Raw genomic sequence first — 17,608 nt, 5'->3', positions numbered from 1 at the left:
CCTTTCCTCTGATCCCTGATTCTTTCTCCCTATCTCTTTCATTTCCTCCTGTTTCTCTCTATCTCATTTCGCTCTGATCCGCTTATCTCTTGCCTTGCCCTCTCTGTCACTCTCACTGAGCTTTTCCCCCCATTTACTTCTCCCTTGGCTTTCAATCGCTCCGTTTCTCTTCCCTCTCTTCCTCCCTTCTCTACCTCCGGGATTTCTCCTCCGATGTGAGCGCCGCTCGCTGACTCTCCGTCTCTTTTTAAACACATTCTCCAAAAACCGATCGATCACATGTGACTCTGAGAATCCGAAAATAAAGTCAACACGGGATCAAGGCTTTCCTACATTCAGCTTCTCCCCCCTCCCCTCAACATCCCTGGAACTGAGAAAGAATGAAAACAAAATCCCGAAAAAGAAAATAAAAAAATACTGAGAGAGAGAGAAACTCTTTAACCCCGCCGTCTTAACGATCCCGGGACTCGAGGAGGAGGAGGGAGAAAAAAAACAAAATGAAGAACTTGGAAATCCAACCTCTTTTAGCCAACCGCATCCCAACTAACACATCCAGGGACAGAGAGAGACCAAACGGGACGGAGAAAGAAAGCCCCGAGCCCGGCCACAGAAGCAGAGCGAAATCCCCCTCGCTCCCTTTCCCTCGGAGAAAGACGGACCCTCAACGCCGAGCTCCAAGCTTCATCTCCCGGCTACGACCCCGGGCAGCTGCCGGCACTTCCAACCCTCAGTCCCGCGCTCGCATCGCGGCGTCTCCATCAGCCCAGCTCTCATCCTCTCAATCACCACTAAATAGATAGCTATTTACTTCAACAGACCGCTCGCAACCCTAAAACATTGCATTAAAAAATGACCATAAGGGGGGTCGAGACTATGTTGACGGCTGGTCAAGATCAGGTTGGTGCGGATGTAAACACACAGGTAAAAATAATCATAATGAACTTCAAGTATTCAAAGTTCTGCTCGGATGCGGTTGTATTTATCATGACCATTTGCAAATAATAATAATGAAAAAGTACAAGTGGGAGGAGGGGGGGAAGCTTCAAGCTGACGGAGGGAGAGAGAGAGAGAGAGAGAAAGCGAGGGGCGCTGGCGATTGACTATAATTAACACATCCACAAAGAAGCAAAGCAAAGTGGCAAGAGAGAGAAAAAAAGTTGAAACTTACGATTTTCCACCGTCTGCTGTTTGTAAAAAGAGAATGGTGTAATCCAGATCAGCTCGTAAAGATCCCATACAAAGAGTCCTCAGGGCCCGGCGACACTCGCATTAGGACAGGCAGGACATTCCAGGAGCAAAAATTTCAGCGATCGCGGTGGAAAAGAGGGCGAAACTCGCAATGAAAAAAGTCGATGGATCTTTATTCTGCTAATTAGTTTCCGTGCAAAAATGGCTGTGATTAATTCAGTGCGCATGTGCTTCATTACGAAGGCACGACGGGAAGGGCTAATTAGCGACCTCGGATCAATATTCAAGTGACGCTTTTCGGAGTCAGCTACAAAGTCAGGAATATAGATATATATATATTTATAAAATGAAAAATACTGACTGCTACACAAATGCAAGCGAGAGAGGAGGAGGCGGAGGGGGCAGAGGAAATAAAGAATCTACTGTATATGTGTAATAATAAGGCGATCTGCTTAAAACTCCAACCCCTCTGCATAGATTCATTAATTCCAGTTCTGATTAACAGGGGTCCCTGCTTGGTCTTCCCAAGACGTTCAGGTTTTTTTTTGCATTTTGCCCCTACAAATATTGAGCGATCGTTTTATGGGCAGATGATCTTTCATTTCTTCATCCTTTCTTTTTATCAATATAAAACAAATGCTGTTTTAATTGCATTAGGTGGAAAAATCATAAGTGCAAGCGAGCGTTCCTGGAAGGTTATAATTTTAGGGGTTTTTTTTTGCCACCAGGTTGCAAATGCGAAGTGGTGACATTCCAAGATCTTTACCTTCTAAGATCTTTAGCAGAAAAATCCTTCTATACAACATTTTGGAATCAATTTTTTTGACAATTAGTAAATTTCCCAAGACTAACCTTTTAAAACTGTTATAACATTTCCAAACACAGAAGCTGCATTACTTTTAAATTGATTAATAAACTATATTTTCTCCACGTTTTCAAAACTTTATGTTTGAATGCATAGAACTGAGAAACACACTTAAGAAACTTGCGCTCGAGAAGGTAAATTCCTTTCTGTTTTGCGACTTCTAATGCCGTATTTAATTTCGCAACAACTACATTTAAGATACCAGCGCAATATTTTCGCCTTTTTCTAATTAGATTAACGTTAATTCCCCAACAAGTTTTTTTTTTAAATGCTACTTCCATTGTGTATTACCAAGAACTGCATCTCTGTAGGCAGCATTTTTTTTTTGCTAATTCACATTTTCTATGTACTATTGGCAACATCTACATTGTCAAAACAGATAATATTGTAAAATCTGTCCAAATACAATGTGAACTGAAATGACAGAATATTTTGGATTCCATAAGCTTCCTCCAACTTTCCCGCTGTCCGCATTTGCCTTGAGAGAGTGGATTGTTTGAGAGGGGAATTAAAAAAGGGGGCAAAAGCATTGCGAAAATCAGAATTCAGAAATAAACATATCAGATACATTTACTAGAAGCAGGGGCAGGGAAAACTGGGAAAACACATTCGGTTGCTTGTACGGATTATCGTCAGAGTTTTTCTCCAGCTACAATCGCTAGAATTGGAATTGAAAGTGTTTTAGTCACTGTATTGAGCGGATGTAACGGAATTTGTTGCGATCGATCGCCGATCTTTCGAACAGTTTTCAGGCTTGTTTGGGAGTTAATAAAATGAAATCAACCAACCACACAAATAAAAGCCAAGAGTTTCGAATGTCGAATGCTGTATGAATAGCCAATATCAACAATTATCCACACTTCTGTAATTATATAAAACCGCTGGATCAATAGCAGCTATATTTACATTAAATGTATAATTTTCTACGTGTTATCAAATAAAAGACCGGCAGTAAGCTACTGAGGGCTCACCCGTGGTGAATATACTTGGCAATGCATTATTGTTTTGCTCTTTCTGTACATATTTTCCCCAAATCAGCCCTGCTAAGTTACTAATAAGTGTTTTTTTGTCAGTCCTTATACCGATTTAAAAATCAGCAAATCTAATGCTGAGCGTGTTCTTTGACAGAAGTACGCGTTGAGAAAGAATGTTTTCTTGTGTGACCTATTTACAGTGCATTATTATCCGCGGAAATATTCTTGAGCTTGTCTCAATCAAGCTATACAGATCAGGACAATCAGTCTTAAATCCATATCAAAGTGACCAATTGTTAGTTTCCCGCAAGCTTCCTATTCCTGTTTGTATATATCTTTATAGTTAATGCATTTCAATATATGTATAATATGCCTTGATGAATAAAACATGAATTGCTAAGTCAGAGGTTGTGTGTAGACAAAAAAAACCCCTCAGATATTTGGGATTGCAGTTGCTCTTAAAGCGACATGGTGCTAGATTCTCTGGGCAGTCCAGGTCTGGGATTTTAGGACACCGCAGTGTTTGTTTGGGATAGATCAGTGGGGCCTGGGGTCTCTCTGTCTCTCTTTCTCTGTTTTCTTTCTGGATGAAATGATAGTGGAGTTGAATGAATGAAGGATGGGTTGACGGTAGTTGTGTCTGGCTGGGGTTTTGCAGGTGCAATGGCAGCGCCCTCTGATGTTCAACACTGACCGCCCTAAGCACTTCTCATCTCTACTTCCCAACCTCCTCCACACCCCCAGCTGTAAATACGTACATGCAGAAAACAACAAATCTAACATCTTCTCATAAATACGCCTGACTAGCTGAGCTATTACAAGGGCTCAGATTAGGAACGGGGGTGGGTAGGGGTACTGACAGGGAGAGAATAGATACATTTGATTACCGAAAAGACGCATCCAAATAGAAAAACCTTTCGTGTCGAAATTATTTGCAATGTATTTTCCGTTAAAATAACTGTTGAAGTATCCCCTTTATCTAATCATTGTTTAATTTGTATGCTTGTCCCACCACGTGCCGAAACGTTTAGATCGACACACGTTTCCGCAACTTTCCAAAAATTCGTTTGAAAACAAAATGCGCTTTTAATTCATGTTTAAGGAAACTCATGTTGCGATCTTAAAACTATGTTCTACGTTTTAGAGCAAAGTTAAAATTCTTGCGATGTGCAGGTTCTCTACCTGCACAATCCCGATTCAGTTTGCGCGTAAAGGCGAGAAACGCTTAATTAATAAATAATCTCGACTTTATTAATTAGTATAATCGTAGTTTTATTGTGTGAGTCTATGTTTTTGATCAAGTCAACGAATATTTCGTCCAAACGAGACAATTACGTTTTTGATATTGCGCCTGCGATGGAACAGTTTACTCAAGTTTAAATGCCCTCTAACACTTTCAGCAATTTGACTTTGATGTTCTGCATTTGTTACATCGAATATTAAAGCTGCAAATTACTGTTTGCATGTTACACAGCGAGGTATGGGAACCAAGTGTTACCCCTAAAGGGTATTTGCAAATTGCAAATATTCCGTTATTTGGTGTGTGTATGTCTAAAGCTCAGTGCAATAATAAATATTTGTGAGATTAAAAGAAAAGCCGACTGAGGTTTGTTTTTTTTCAAGCTCTTTGTTTTAGGCTTTGATGTCAACAAAACAATATTGGCAATAAGATTACAATGGAAATAAACCGGCAGTACAGAGCGCTGATTCCCATTAACAACATGATGTATGAAGCGCATTTTAACATTTCTGTCAAAAACAACGCTTCATTCCTCAAATGAAAAAGAATACATCTTATAAAACGTTTATCTCGAAATAATTTATGCAAATCATATTTAACAATTTCATCATGAAAAAAACACAGCACCATTGCTAGCTTTTGTCAAAAAAAGGAATTCGGCAAAAATGAAACTTTGATGGATAAAAAAAGTCCTGTTTTTATTTCTCACTTTTAATACGCGGGATGCACTGTCCTAAGCAGCTAATGCACAGAAATTGTCTTTATTCCAATTCATAACGTTTATAATTCCACTCCACAGGCAATGTGTTTATTTCGAAGTTTAAGAAACAGCTCCATACCGGAATCTAATAACAAGCAAAAATCTTAACAGATTTGTAGAAGGACTAAGATTTTTCCGAAAAAATATTAACAATATCATTCCATTCGGGTTTAAATGATAAGAGTTCAGTGCTGGGCAGTAAAACGCGTGGCCATTCCTAGTTTATACATCTTTTCAACATGAATGCAATCGACTGAACTATTTCAATGAGTTTGACCTGCGATGTAACGGCTTGTATTGATAGTGGACAGTGGAACTCCGACAGATATCGCGGAGATTTGATTCGCTACAGGTCCCGAAGGTTGCTCGGAGTTTCCTTAGTGATGCTAATACATCGCAGTTTCACGTCTTCCTAGATATCATGAATACTATAGTACTTACAGTATGGTTTTATTTATGTTTTAGGAAGGAGCACATTTTGGAAAGCAAAACTAACAGTGCAATAGACGATAAGGAATAGCTGCTCAGTCCAAAGGACTATGCATTTTATAAAAGGCTAGGTGTTTGGCTCATACTCCACTCCCATGACCACAGACGGAAAGCAACGCTTGATAACACGAGAAACAGACAACCGTATGCACTGGCGCAAACGATACACACAGACACAAACTGGAGAGAGACCCCCCTTGCAGTGCCATGGGTTCATGTCCAAAAAAAAACCCTGTGTCCAATTCACGGATAGATTGTTCAATATTTGGTGTGTATATGTACAGTATTCTATATCATGCATTTAACATCTGTACCGTGCACATAAGTTATCAAATAGCTGCATGATTAATTTTTAATAAAGGCAATAGATATCCCCAATAACCATTATTACTAGTTTTGCAAAAACTAATGTTATCTAGTGCAATTCCAAAAAAAAATCCAGCCTTTCCCCTATTTCCTTACTGCCATTGCGATGCAACGGTGGATGGGGAATCCTTCGGCCGTGCCTTGCTTGTAACTGTTTTTATTATATACAGTCTTCATGTTACTGTAGACAGGCCAACAGCCACAAGTTCCCTATAGAGTTAGCGTAAAACTTTCATTTGTATACATTGTATCGCCGTCAGGCTTGGCATTTAGAGTTGCAAGAATTATCATACAATCAGTTATACTGATAATTGTAATATTGTCTCCATTAATTATAAACAATGTCGCACTGTTATTTATTGATATAACATTGCCAAATTAGTTCGGAACTCCTGCAATGTTTCCAATTACAGAAGCCTTGCTATTTGGTTACTGGTTTGAAGAGCCAGAAGAAAATGTGATGACTAGGAATTTCCTATAATTTACAATCATTTTTCAATGTGGTTATCATTTTATTGATGTGCATGTTTACCCTTCCAAAGGTTTAGTTTCGATGTATTATGTTTTAGAAACAGATGTATCAGCTAATTTTCTCATTATATATGTTAAGTCTCATACTCAGATAAAAAGCACACCATTCACATTTATTGAACAAATATAATGATGCATAATTGCACATGTTTAGTATCAAACAGGGATTCTATATATTAAATTCAAGATTTATAAATCGATAGTGCATTAAATATAACAAATATATTCGTTTTTTTCCTTTTGCATTTCTAAGTAATATCAGGCTGCACTGATCTATTACCCTACTGATTGTTCTGATTTATTAAAATCATATGTCGACATTCAAACTTCTTTTTCCCAACCCGCAATACAATATGTGGAACTACAGATAATTTCGAAGTAAGCCAGTGCAACTTGAGTTCTGAATGCAAAATATTTGGCTAAAGATAATTGGCAACGGTTTTACATGCTGCAGTTTGCAAAGCACTGACTGAAGTTTGCTGACCTGTTGCCCTAAAGGTCTATGGCGTCGGTGGTTTCACGGCAGCAACTGAGAGGCTCAGAAGAGGGATTTTCCCTTCGCATCGACCTTGCAGCCAACCACCGGCTCACCTGAATATATCACGTGACCTCCCGGCACTGGGACCTCGTGACGTTTCCCACTGACAGGTGACGTGCTTTCGATTGGGAAGGTTGTCAAAAAAGGTGCTGTTTGCAAAGATTTGTGGGGATTGTAGTTCAGAACGTTGCTCCAGTCATGTCTAACTGGAGAGCCCTTGCTCCTAAACAAACTACAAGATGCAGAGGACAAGGCACCGAATGTTTGGAAGATGCAACGTAACTATTAGCATCTATCTAATCTCCAGCTGGAAAGAAATATCATTTACACGCAGTATCAGTTACTTGCTACTATGCATTGACAGTTCATTCACTGCGCATTCATTACTTTCCTTTGCAGTCCTCATCTTATCACCTGAACATATTGCTATATTTTGTTATTTGCAGCTCTGAGGTTTGCCACCACTGCGAAGGGCATTAACTTTCATTAAACTACTTCAATATACACATTCAATACATTACAGGGATGAAATAATGACTTTTAAGCACTGAATATTTAAAACGGATAATCAAATATTGATAAAGCTCATCAAAAATATAGATCTTAAAGTCAGAAAGCACGGAATATTTCAGCGCGTGCATATCAGAATTTATTTTTTCCTGAAATAAGCAAATTATTGCCAAGTCGCAGTTTGATCCTGACAAACCATTTCTGCAATTTTGAAAATAGCTGCAAGTGGAGTTTTGTGCGACCGCTATACTGCGCGGAACAACATCAGATTACACACGAAGATTTCGAAACTATGTAGGAGTAATTTTTCCAGTTGATTAACTACCAATAGTATCCTCCTGATTGCGTACCACGATGTCACGTTACGAAACATACTATGTCCCTGACCCTTCAACTGAAATGCTGAACCTGATTTATGGAGCAGTCAACACGTTAGAGAACAGTTTTCACTGTGACTTGCTAATTGACATCAACACGCAACAGTCGCCAGTGACTGACATCTAAAGGCTTTGAAAACAAAGAATGTTGCAGACTGATATCACAAAGGAGAAAGCACCTGACTCCCGCTTAGAAATATGTTCAGTTATAATGCGATTCCTCCCTACCTTGATACTTGTACAGTGAAAAACAAGTGAAAATACTTACAATTTATAGATACGTAACAGTTATAATCCATTGGTGTGTTTACACAAAGACTGATTATTTTCACGCTTTTATTCCCCTGGTTACAGAAGTGACTGCTCTCAGTTTGATCTTGACTATGGTCTCATAATCTGGACTGGAGCTGCATTTGTGTAACAATAAAAAAAAACGCATCCTACTAGAGAGGGGGAAGGGTTCTGTTTCCTTCTTTCCCCTTAATTCAAAGTCACTTATTTGAACACTCAAAAATATTTCAGACACTGAATTCAGCCTCAGCTGCACGATTCTATTGTCTAATCTGAATGACTGGGTAATTCAACTCTGTTCAGATGAAATGATCAGGTTGTAACCGCTGTTGTCTGTCATCGCTTATAATTACGATTTGCAATTTTTGTTGAAATTTATCCAGTCACACCTGCAGTTTGAATAATCAGGAATAGCATCAGATTGATGGGACTAGTACATATTGTTCCTGTGTTCAGTTATTATCAGCCACAATTGACCTCTCCATTTTGGACAATACATTAGAATCACATGACCGTGACTGTTTTTGAGTAGTTTGCCATTTAACGTACAATATGGCAACTGGAGTCTGAATCAGAAGTTATAGGACCAGGCAACCTGCGGAAATGTTCAAGTCAGACCAAACCTAAACACTTGGTTAGATGGATGTAGAAGATCCCATTGTACTACTTGAAAAAAAAGTAAAGGTTCTCTCCTGGTATTCTGGTCTAAATTGATCCCTGAGCCAATATAATGAAACTTAGTGGCGACTGTATGCGGGACCTTTCTGCAGGCCGATGAAATATTACATTGGTCTGATAAATGACACTTCAAGATAGTACCTTTCCTTGAAAGTACTTTGGACATAAATGACACTATCTAAACGTACATTTTCCCTTGAACTTCCATTCATTATTGGTGTTTTGAAAGAAATAATTAGCATCATCACAGCTGCCTTCATGACCTCAGGTGACCTCAAAATGTTTCCCAGACAATGATGCAATTTATAAATAAATTCCAGAAAATTTGGCAAATTCTCGGGCTGTGCCTTTGGAGAGAACAGACAATTTAATATTTCAATTGTTTGAATCCATTATCAGGACTAGAGGGGGGAATTTATAAATGAACAAGACAAGTGTTAAAGGAGAGGACAAAGCTGTACAGTTTGAAAAAATGTTATAATATTTGTATCTTGAAAATATATTTTCTAAAGGGGTTTTCTTGTTCCCCTACAGAGAAAGCTAGCAGAAATAACTGCTTATGTTGTTTCACTGGGATTTTAACCCAACTCATAGCAAAGTTACACTGAGGATATGGGTGGGTCTCTGTCGAAATTACTTTGAGCAAAAGATCCATTTAAGAAATCTACTTGCATCCTTTTCTAAACAAATATAGCATATGATGGAATAGGTATTTACAGGATGAAATATTATTTAAAATGGGTCTTAACTTCATCAAAAATTACTTGGCAACTAGATCATTTAGTTTACAAGCTTACAGCATGATAACTTAAACTGGATCAAAATGCAGCACCCTGTCACTTGTGATAGGTGTTCTGCTGATAAAAATGACAAGTGGAATTCCCAATGCAGAATACAAAAAAAATCAAACATTTTCATGAAGCTGCTGCCCCTTTCAAATGTTTACAATTTAATTAACATTTTAATTTGATAAAAATTTTGCACCCCATAAATGAATGAGTGTGCTATAACAAACTTTAACTTAAAGGTAAATTGATATGTTAAAGGGGCTGCTTTGTATTGGCACCTATTACTTAGGATCTATTTAGCATTATTTTAAACAAAATACTAAATTACATATATAGTAGAAATCAAATGCAAGTGAGCACATTGCCCCGTAAACTTTAAGAATCTCAGTAATTTTTAATGTCATCCATGGTACATGTGAGGGCTTAAATGATAATAGCATACTTAAAGTGAATTTTTATATAATATTAAGCTTGAAGTCATTTTAAATCCAGACATTTTTTATTCCATTAAACTACAGTGAATACTGTAAATGTTAGCCTTTCCAACAAGAAGACGAGTCTGCATTTTCTAGGCATCCTTAGTAGCTTTCAGCCAGTGGTGTGCATTTTCCCACAGGAAAGCAGCTGCTGCTGGCTGTACAAAGAGCCTGGACTGGAAAGGGTCTATTAATATAATGGTATGCAGTTCTATGTGTTAACAATTGGATCAACACATCAAGATGAAAAGCAATTTTGGTGATAGTACATTTGCTTACTGGTTTTGAAATTGTTTTTTCACAATGGTACAGAAATAAGATTTTTCAGCATGCAAAACCACAGACCATTATAGCATTAGAAGCTTTTCACTGCAGGATCCTCAGAGGCTGCGAGTCGCCTTTCAATTTTGCTGGTATGCATCACTGAGGGAACAAAAAAATCTTAGGTACACTGATATCAACTGTAGGCCACCCAATAGTATGATTCTCCAGAGACTTCTTTTTTAGGTGAAACCATAAAGAATACACTCCCACTGAATCAGTCTCTGGAAATAGTCAACAAGAATCTCGAATAGCTTGGCAGGAATTCAGTGATGATTATTGAATGTTTGTTTAAATCCTTCTGTTTTCTTCGTTCAGAGTAATGGTTGAGGTTTCAGCATATATTCTGGAACACAGCAGAAGACAGGGCTGCCAGCTTTTCAGATCCTTATTAGGAATACAGATTAGGACATATTCAAATCCAGTGCACCACTTAAATAAGATCTCACTCTGGGACATCTTTCAGTCCTCTCCTGGCTTGCAAAGATTAAAATAGAATCAAAAGCAAAATGGCAACACAACATAGCAAAACACATTTACTTTGCAGCTTGTATCATAATCTTCTCATTCAAAACAAAATCCAAACATTTAAAGTAATTTGGTTATGATTTATCCCATTTTATGTTCTGAAACACTCTGCTCTGTGTCACTTTGTTATCAATAGGTGAAACGTCACAGTGAATCCATTTTTAAACTTGCACCGAATGCCATTTTTCTTTCTGAATTCTTTCTTCAAAATATGTCTGTCATGTTTTCATAACCTTCCTAGACAAAGTCACTTAACAAAAACAGAAATGTCTGGAGAAACTCATCAGGTCCAGTTGCACCTGTGGAGAGAAAGCAGAGTCAATGTTCCAGGTCCAGTGGCTCTTCTTCAAAGTCACTGGACAATTTGATTTGTCATCGCAAGCATTGTCACTCTGGATTCAGGTATTGGGAGGCACCATGGTGTTATGAAAACACTCAGTCATCTTACTTGAGTCCAATTAATGTCTAGAACTTAGGTGGAACATCAAAGGGGATTAGAATGAGAAGATTCAGCCAGTCCTTTGGTTTCACTGAATGATGCATCAACATAGATCACCACTGCAGAGAATCGAGATCGCCAATTCAGACTTGTACTACATAGAACATAGAACATTACAGCGCAGTACTGCCCCTTCGGCCCACAATGTTGCACTGACCAATGAAACCAATCTGAAGCCCATCTAATCTACACTATTCCATTCTCATCCATTTGTCTGTCCATAGACCATTTAAATGCCCTTAAAGTTGGCGAGTCTACTACTGTTGCAGGCAGGGCATTCCATGCCCCTACTACACTCTGGGTAAAGAAACTACCTTTTAGATCTGTCATCCCTCAATTTAAAGCTATGTCCCCTTGTACTAGTGATCACTACCTAAGGAAAAGGATTCTGACTGTCCACCCTATCTAACCCTCTGATCATCTAATAAGTCTCATTAAGTCAGCTTCAATACTGTTAGAATGCTGCGTTGTTTGAGGTAGTATCCTGTGGAAAGATGCTCAATTAAGGCCTAATTTGTCCTTTCAGGTGAAACGTTTAATAAATCTATTCAAGGCATACCAGGGGAGTTCTGTTTATGTTGAAAAGTGTGACACTGGAAAAGCACAGCAGGTCAGACAGCATCTGAGCAGCAGGAGAGTTTCGGTCAGAAGCCATTCATCAGGCATTCCTGCTGTGCTTTTCTAGCGCCACACTTTTTAACTCTGATCTCCAGCATCTGCAGTCCTCACTTTCTCTCAAGCTCTTCTGGTGACAATGCCAACATTATTCTTTAAACCACAATAAGCAAAAAAAGGATATCAAATTCTTTATCTGATTGCGATTTGTTGAATATTGCACTGTATGAATTAATTGTTGCATTTCCTGCAAAACAACATGATGGTAATTCCAAAGCACTCCATTAGTTTCAAAATTCTTTGAGATGTCCTGAGGTTCTAAAAGGTGTAATGGAAATAACTTTTTTTTTTGTCTATTCTCACTGGGGAAGGAAAGCTTGGTTAAGAAAGGGTCAACATCAACAATACATATTGTATCAATATATCTAGAATCATGAGAGGGATTGATATGTTAAAATGGGATGCTTTTCGCATGGGGAGTCAGGAAACTTGGCCCCTGAAACAGGATTACAAGGTTAAGAATTTGAAGTTTCAACATAATTCAATTCAAAATTGGTATTCAGAAATGAAACGAGAGCAAAGATACCATAGGTCAAAATGCTTGAGAATCATAGAATGGTCACATAGAGATGGAAGCCACCTGACACATTGTTTCCATGCCAGCTGTATGCAAAATCTTCTACACAGTCTCTCTAAGGCCTTTACATCCTTTGTGACACTAGATACTCCAGTTGGGGAAGAATGGGTGTTTTGTAGATAAAGTTCCTTTATAACTTCCTTGCTTTTGCATGATGAGCATTTATTGCTGAAGATCCTAGTTCCTGTTCAAACACTTTCCTAAAGTATTCTGTGAATCCTGCAGATAATAGATATTGCAGCCACAGCACACTGTTATAGAGTCATGGAGGCATAGAGATGTACAGCATGGAAACAGACCCTTCAGTCCAACCTGTCCATGCCGACCAGATATCCCAACCCAATCTAGTTCCACCTGACAGCACCTGGCCCATATCCCTCCAAACCCTTCCTATTCATATACCCATTCAAATGCCTCTTAAATGTTGCAATTTTACTAGCCTCCACCACATCCTCTGGCAGCTCATTCCATACACATACCACTCTCTGTATGGAAAAGTTGCCCCCCAGGTCTCTTTTATATCTTTCCCCTCTCACCCCAAACCTATGCCCTCTAGTTCTGGACTCCCCAACCCCAAAAGACTTTGCCTATTTACCCTATCCATGCCCCTCATCATTTTGTAAACCTCCATAAGGTCACCCCTCAGCCTCTGATGCTCCAGCCTGTTAAGCCTCTCTCTATAGCTCAAATCCTCTAACCCTGGCAACATCCTTGTAAATCTTTTCTGAATCCTTTCACATTTCACAACATCTGTCCGATAGGAAGCAGACCAGAATTGCACGCAATATTCCAACAGTGGCCTAACCAATGTCCTGTACAGCCACAACATGACCTCCCAACTCCTGTACTCAATACTCTGACCAATAAAGGAAAGCATACCAAACACCTTCTTCACTATCCTATCGACCTGCGACTCCACTTTCAAGGAGCTATGAACCTGCACTCCAAGATTTCTGTTCAGCAACACTCCCTAGGTGGAAAGAACGGGTGTTCAAGCCATCAAAATAAACAAATGAAGTAACATTATAAATCAAAGTAATAGTTAGTATTTTTCAAAGAGTTTTTTTTAAATTAGAGGTTCAACCATTATTATGGATTTAAGGGTTAACTTGAACCTCACCACCATAATAAAGACTCAGCATGTGCATAAAGAGCTATGTCATAATGATGTTAGATCACATGGAATTAGAACCTGAATCTGTAAGTTTCTCAAGATTTCCTCTTTTATCTTCTCTTGTGTATAGCTATAGATTAGATTTTCTTGTGTTTAGATTAGATTAGATTCTCTACAGTGTGGAAACAGGCCCTTCGGCCCAACAAGTCCACACCGCCCCTCCGAAGACCATGGACTATCCTCTAACAACAATCTAGAAATAATCATGGAACAACTGTCTCACTGACTATGGAGTCTTCTATTCTTTCATAGTGTATGGACTTCACTGGAAAGGCCAGTAAGTGTTGTCCATCCCAAGCACACCTTGGAATTTATGACTTTCTGGGCCTTTGTAGAGGATGATTAAGAGCCAGCCACATGACTGTGGTTTGAAGTTGTGTGCAGGTCAGTCCAGGTAAGGATGGCAGATCTCTTGGCAACTTGAGTGTCACAGCCCCGTGTTACAGATTGACATTGCGCATTGATAATTTATCAAGAATGACCAACATTATTTGTGGCTACTCTACATTTTAGTTACAAGAGTACATAGTTTTGATTTGCTAGATCCCCCATTTAAAGACTGTCATGTGCTATACAAAATGATGAAGGGTATCCTGAATGTGAAGATGAGACTTCATCTCTAAAATGACTGTGCTATGGCAGCTCCTCTAAAATTGCCTCAAACGTGTCTGTCCATGAAGGGGGTATGTTGCACAGTTGTTGTGAAGACAAAGGTTCTTCTTCACTTTGAGAATACTCTCCATCATATGGCGCTATGACTGTGTTAAAAGATACAAACTTTGAACACACCTAACAACTCAATACAAGGACTCCATAAGGTGCTGTGAGTTATCAACAGTAGCAGAACTAGATTTACTATCTGTTACTTCTGAGCCAAGAATATTCTCCACTCCACAATTCCAATTGAGTAAGGAGATCAAGCCTGGTCCAATGAAGAGTGCATGATAACATGTTACGAGCAGCAGTTGGCACATCTAAAACTGAGGCTTTACTATGATGAAGTGAAAACACAGAACTATTTGAATTCCAAACATCAGAAGCAGCATGCATTACACAGGGCAAAGTGATCCCACATTCAATGTATCAAATCTTAGTTTAGGGGGGATGAAATTGAACAGTTGAGAGGAGAACTGACAAACCCAGCATGTAAGAGATTGCCTGAAAATAGTGCAGAAATTCCTAACAAGGAGAAACAAAGATACAGGAAGATCCAAGGACAAGTACCTACAGCTGCCTGGTTTTGAGATAAGAAGTGCTGTTTCGTAAATCTTAATTGGGAGTTTTATCGGACGAGTATTATAGAAGGGAAGGTAAAAGATAGGTTAGAGAAAGAAATTTAAAATAGTAGTTAGTTAATTATTCTCTTTATACTTTAAGAAATAAAATTTTTACTTTACATAGTTCTTGGCCACTCAAATTTATACAGATTACTGCACGAGATAAATCTTTTCTGTATTGCTGGTTTTAAATTAAGCAGGCCAGTTTACCCATGTCGTAAAGTATGTCATCTGTGCCAAGCACATGCAGTGGTTAATAGAACAGGAAAATGATCTGTCCTCAGATGCAACATTAAAATAACCCTACTCCAAGAAAACACCACAGAATCTTTTTGTGGGGAGATGCTGGATTTCCTCTTGGTATCAACCTTTAGCTATTGCCTTAATTGAGTAGCATGTTTATTCATGACAGGTCAGCTAAAAAGAATCACTCATTGTTGAAACTGACAAGTCAAGTTTGTGAAAATGTAAACTACCATAACTGATCTTGTTCAGGGTCTTGGTGAGACTACACCTGAAGGATTGCATACAGTTTTAATCTCCTCATCTGTGGAAAGGTGTTCTGGCTATATAGGAATAACAATTTATTAGACTGATTTCTGGGTTGGCAGGACTAATGTATGAAGAGAGACTGGATTGATTAGTACAATATTCACTTGAGTTTAGAAGAATGAGGTGGTATCTCACAGAAACCAATAAAATTTCAACTGGAAAGAATAAAAGCACAAAAGATGTTCCTGATGACTGCAGAGTCTAGAATCAGAACTCACAGTCTAAAAATACTGGTTAGGCCATTAAGGTTTGGGATGAGGAGAAATTATTCACCCAGAGTCTGGTGAGCTGATGGGATTCTCTGCCACAGAAGACAGTTGAAGCCAAAACATCAAATGTTTTAAGAAGAGCTAAAGGAATCAAAGGATATGGGCGAAACAGGAACAGTGCTCTAAGTTGGACAATGAGCTATGATCATATTGAATGGCAGAGGCATGCTCAAAGGGCTGGATCTTGCTTTTTTTAAAAATTATGAAATCTAGTTTTTGCAATTTGAGAAACAGACTATGAAACAGGTAATGCTAAATCAATAAGTGTTAGTGGTTAGGTTGTGGTTATAAAATTGTCTCTAGTTCTGGGCAGTAGGAATGGGATGCCAATTTCATGGAAAGCTTACAGAAAAGATAAATTAAAATTTGAATAGGGTCAAGAGACTTTAATTAGAACCATAGACCAGAGAAACTTATGTTCAATACAGTGGAACAGATCTGAGAAACAAGACATGTTAAAGTAAATAAATGATAAAAAGTTTTGTTGCAATAGACAGTGAAAATGTTGTTCAGGTATATCATTTCACAAATTGAAGTCTCACCAAAAGACCAAAGGGAGAATTGATTCTTTGAAATGCAGAGTAATGATAAAACATGGAATTCTAAACAAAAGCAAATGATGGACATAGAATCAATAGGGGTAGTTAATAAATATTTACAAAATTAAAAGGAATAACATGGGAGAAGGTTAAATAAATAATTTCATTTATGTAGCATATTTCACAAATTAGTATATTTTAAAGCATTTTACAATCAATGAAATACTTTTGAAGCCTAGTCGCTGTAATGCAGGATTATTGGAATATCATCTCAGAGAATGGAACTGCGAGTAAATGAATAGATTTTTCATGTTACCAATGCAGACCTGATAGACCAAATGATATTTCACGAACATATCTTAAGTGAAAAATCATTCAACATCAGGTTATAGTCCAACAGATGAAGGAGCAGTGCTTTGAAAGCTTTTAATTAAATCTGTTGGACTAAAACCCCGGTGTTGTGTGACTTTTCACTTTGTCCACCCCAATCCAACACTGGCATTTTCACATTACAGATTTTAAGTAGAAGGTGTAGGGAAGGAATACTATTAATGGAAGGCAAACTCCTTCACTCAGTACCATAATCAAAGAAAAACCTACACAGAAATCTGAGTTAAAATTGGGTTTGAACTTGTTTCTCTAACTGTTAAAACTAGATTCTCAAAACCTTGCATTTCCCATTGAGATTTTCCCTTTCATTTTTCGGTATTTTTTTCCCCTTTGGACTATATTTCATCACATATATGTATCTTTTTCATTATAATTCTGATTCTTTTACTGTAGACACTTGAAAGTTTGAAGATTAGTGGAAAAGAAGGACAAATTACAATGGGTGAGGTTTTTATAGTGCATCTATATTCAGGAATTATAAATAACACATTTATGATTTAACTACAAATGGGGCACAGAGGAGCCTTCCTCTCAAGAGACAATCATTGATACTTAGCAATCTCTGTCACACATCACTACCCTCTTGAATATTCAATATCTTATATTGAATATATGACTAAAATCATCAGCAAGTATGCTCGTGGCTGACAACTTTCATCATCTTATGATCAATCCTATTGGTGTCTAAGGACAATTTCCTTCAATTCATCATCAGTTCAAAATTCTCAACTCACGC

At 38.2% G+C, this 17,608-nt stretch overlaps 1 protein-coding gene across 3 annotated transcripts in view; it reads right to left on the bottom strand.

Annotated features, from left to right (window-relative positions):
• The window catches only part of zfhx3b (zinc finger homeobox 3b), a 566,603-nt gene that overhangs the window by 501,850 nt on the left and 47,145 nt on the right, over positions 1-17,608 (bottom strand). For 2 of the 3 annotated variants that reach the window (XM_087995764.1, XM_087995766.1), the window contains exon 1: positions 1,169-1,385. The exons of the other annotated variant lie outside the window; for it this stretch is intronic. The gene's annotated coding sequence lies outside the window, so the exon portion shown is untranslated. Of the gene's footprint in view, positions 1-1,168; positions 1,386-17,608 lie in introns of those variants that run through there. 3 annotated transcript variants of the gene reach the window in all.

This window comes from Chiloscyllium plagiosum, unplaced genomic scaffold (assembly GCF_037043375.1).
Source record: "Chiloscyllium plagiosum isolate Xiang-an unplaced genomic scaffold, Cpla_swu_hap1 HiC_scaffold_17, whole genome shotgun sequence".
NCBI classification, from domain to species: domain Eukaryota; kingdom Metazoa; phylum Chordata; class Chondrichthyes; order Orectolobiformes; family Hemiscylliidae; genus Chiloscyllium; species Chiloscyllium plagiosum.
This window is presented reverse-complemented; position numbering and strand designations above follow the sequence as displayed.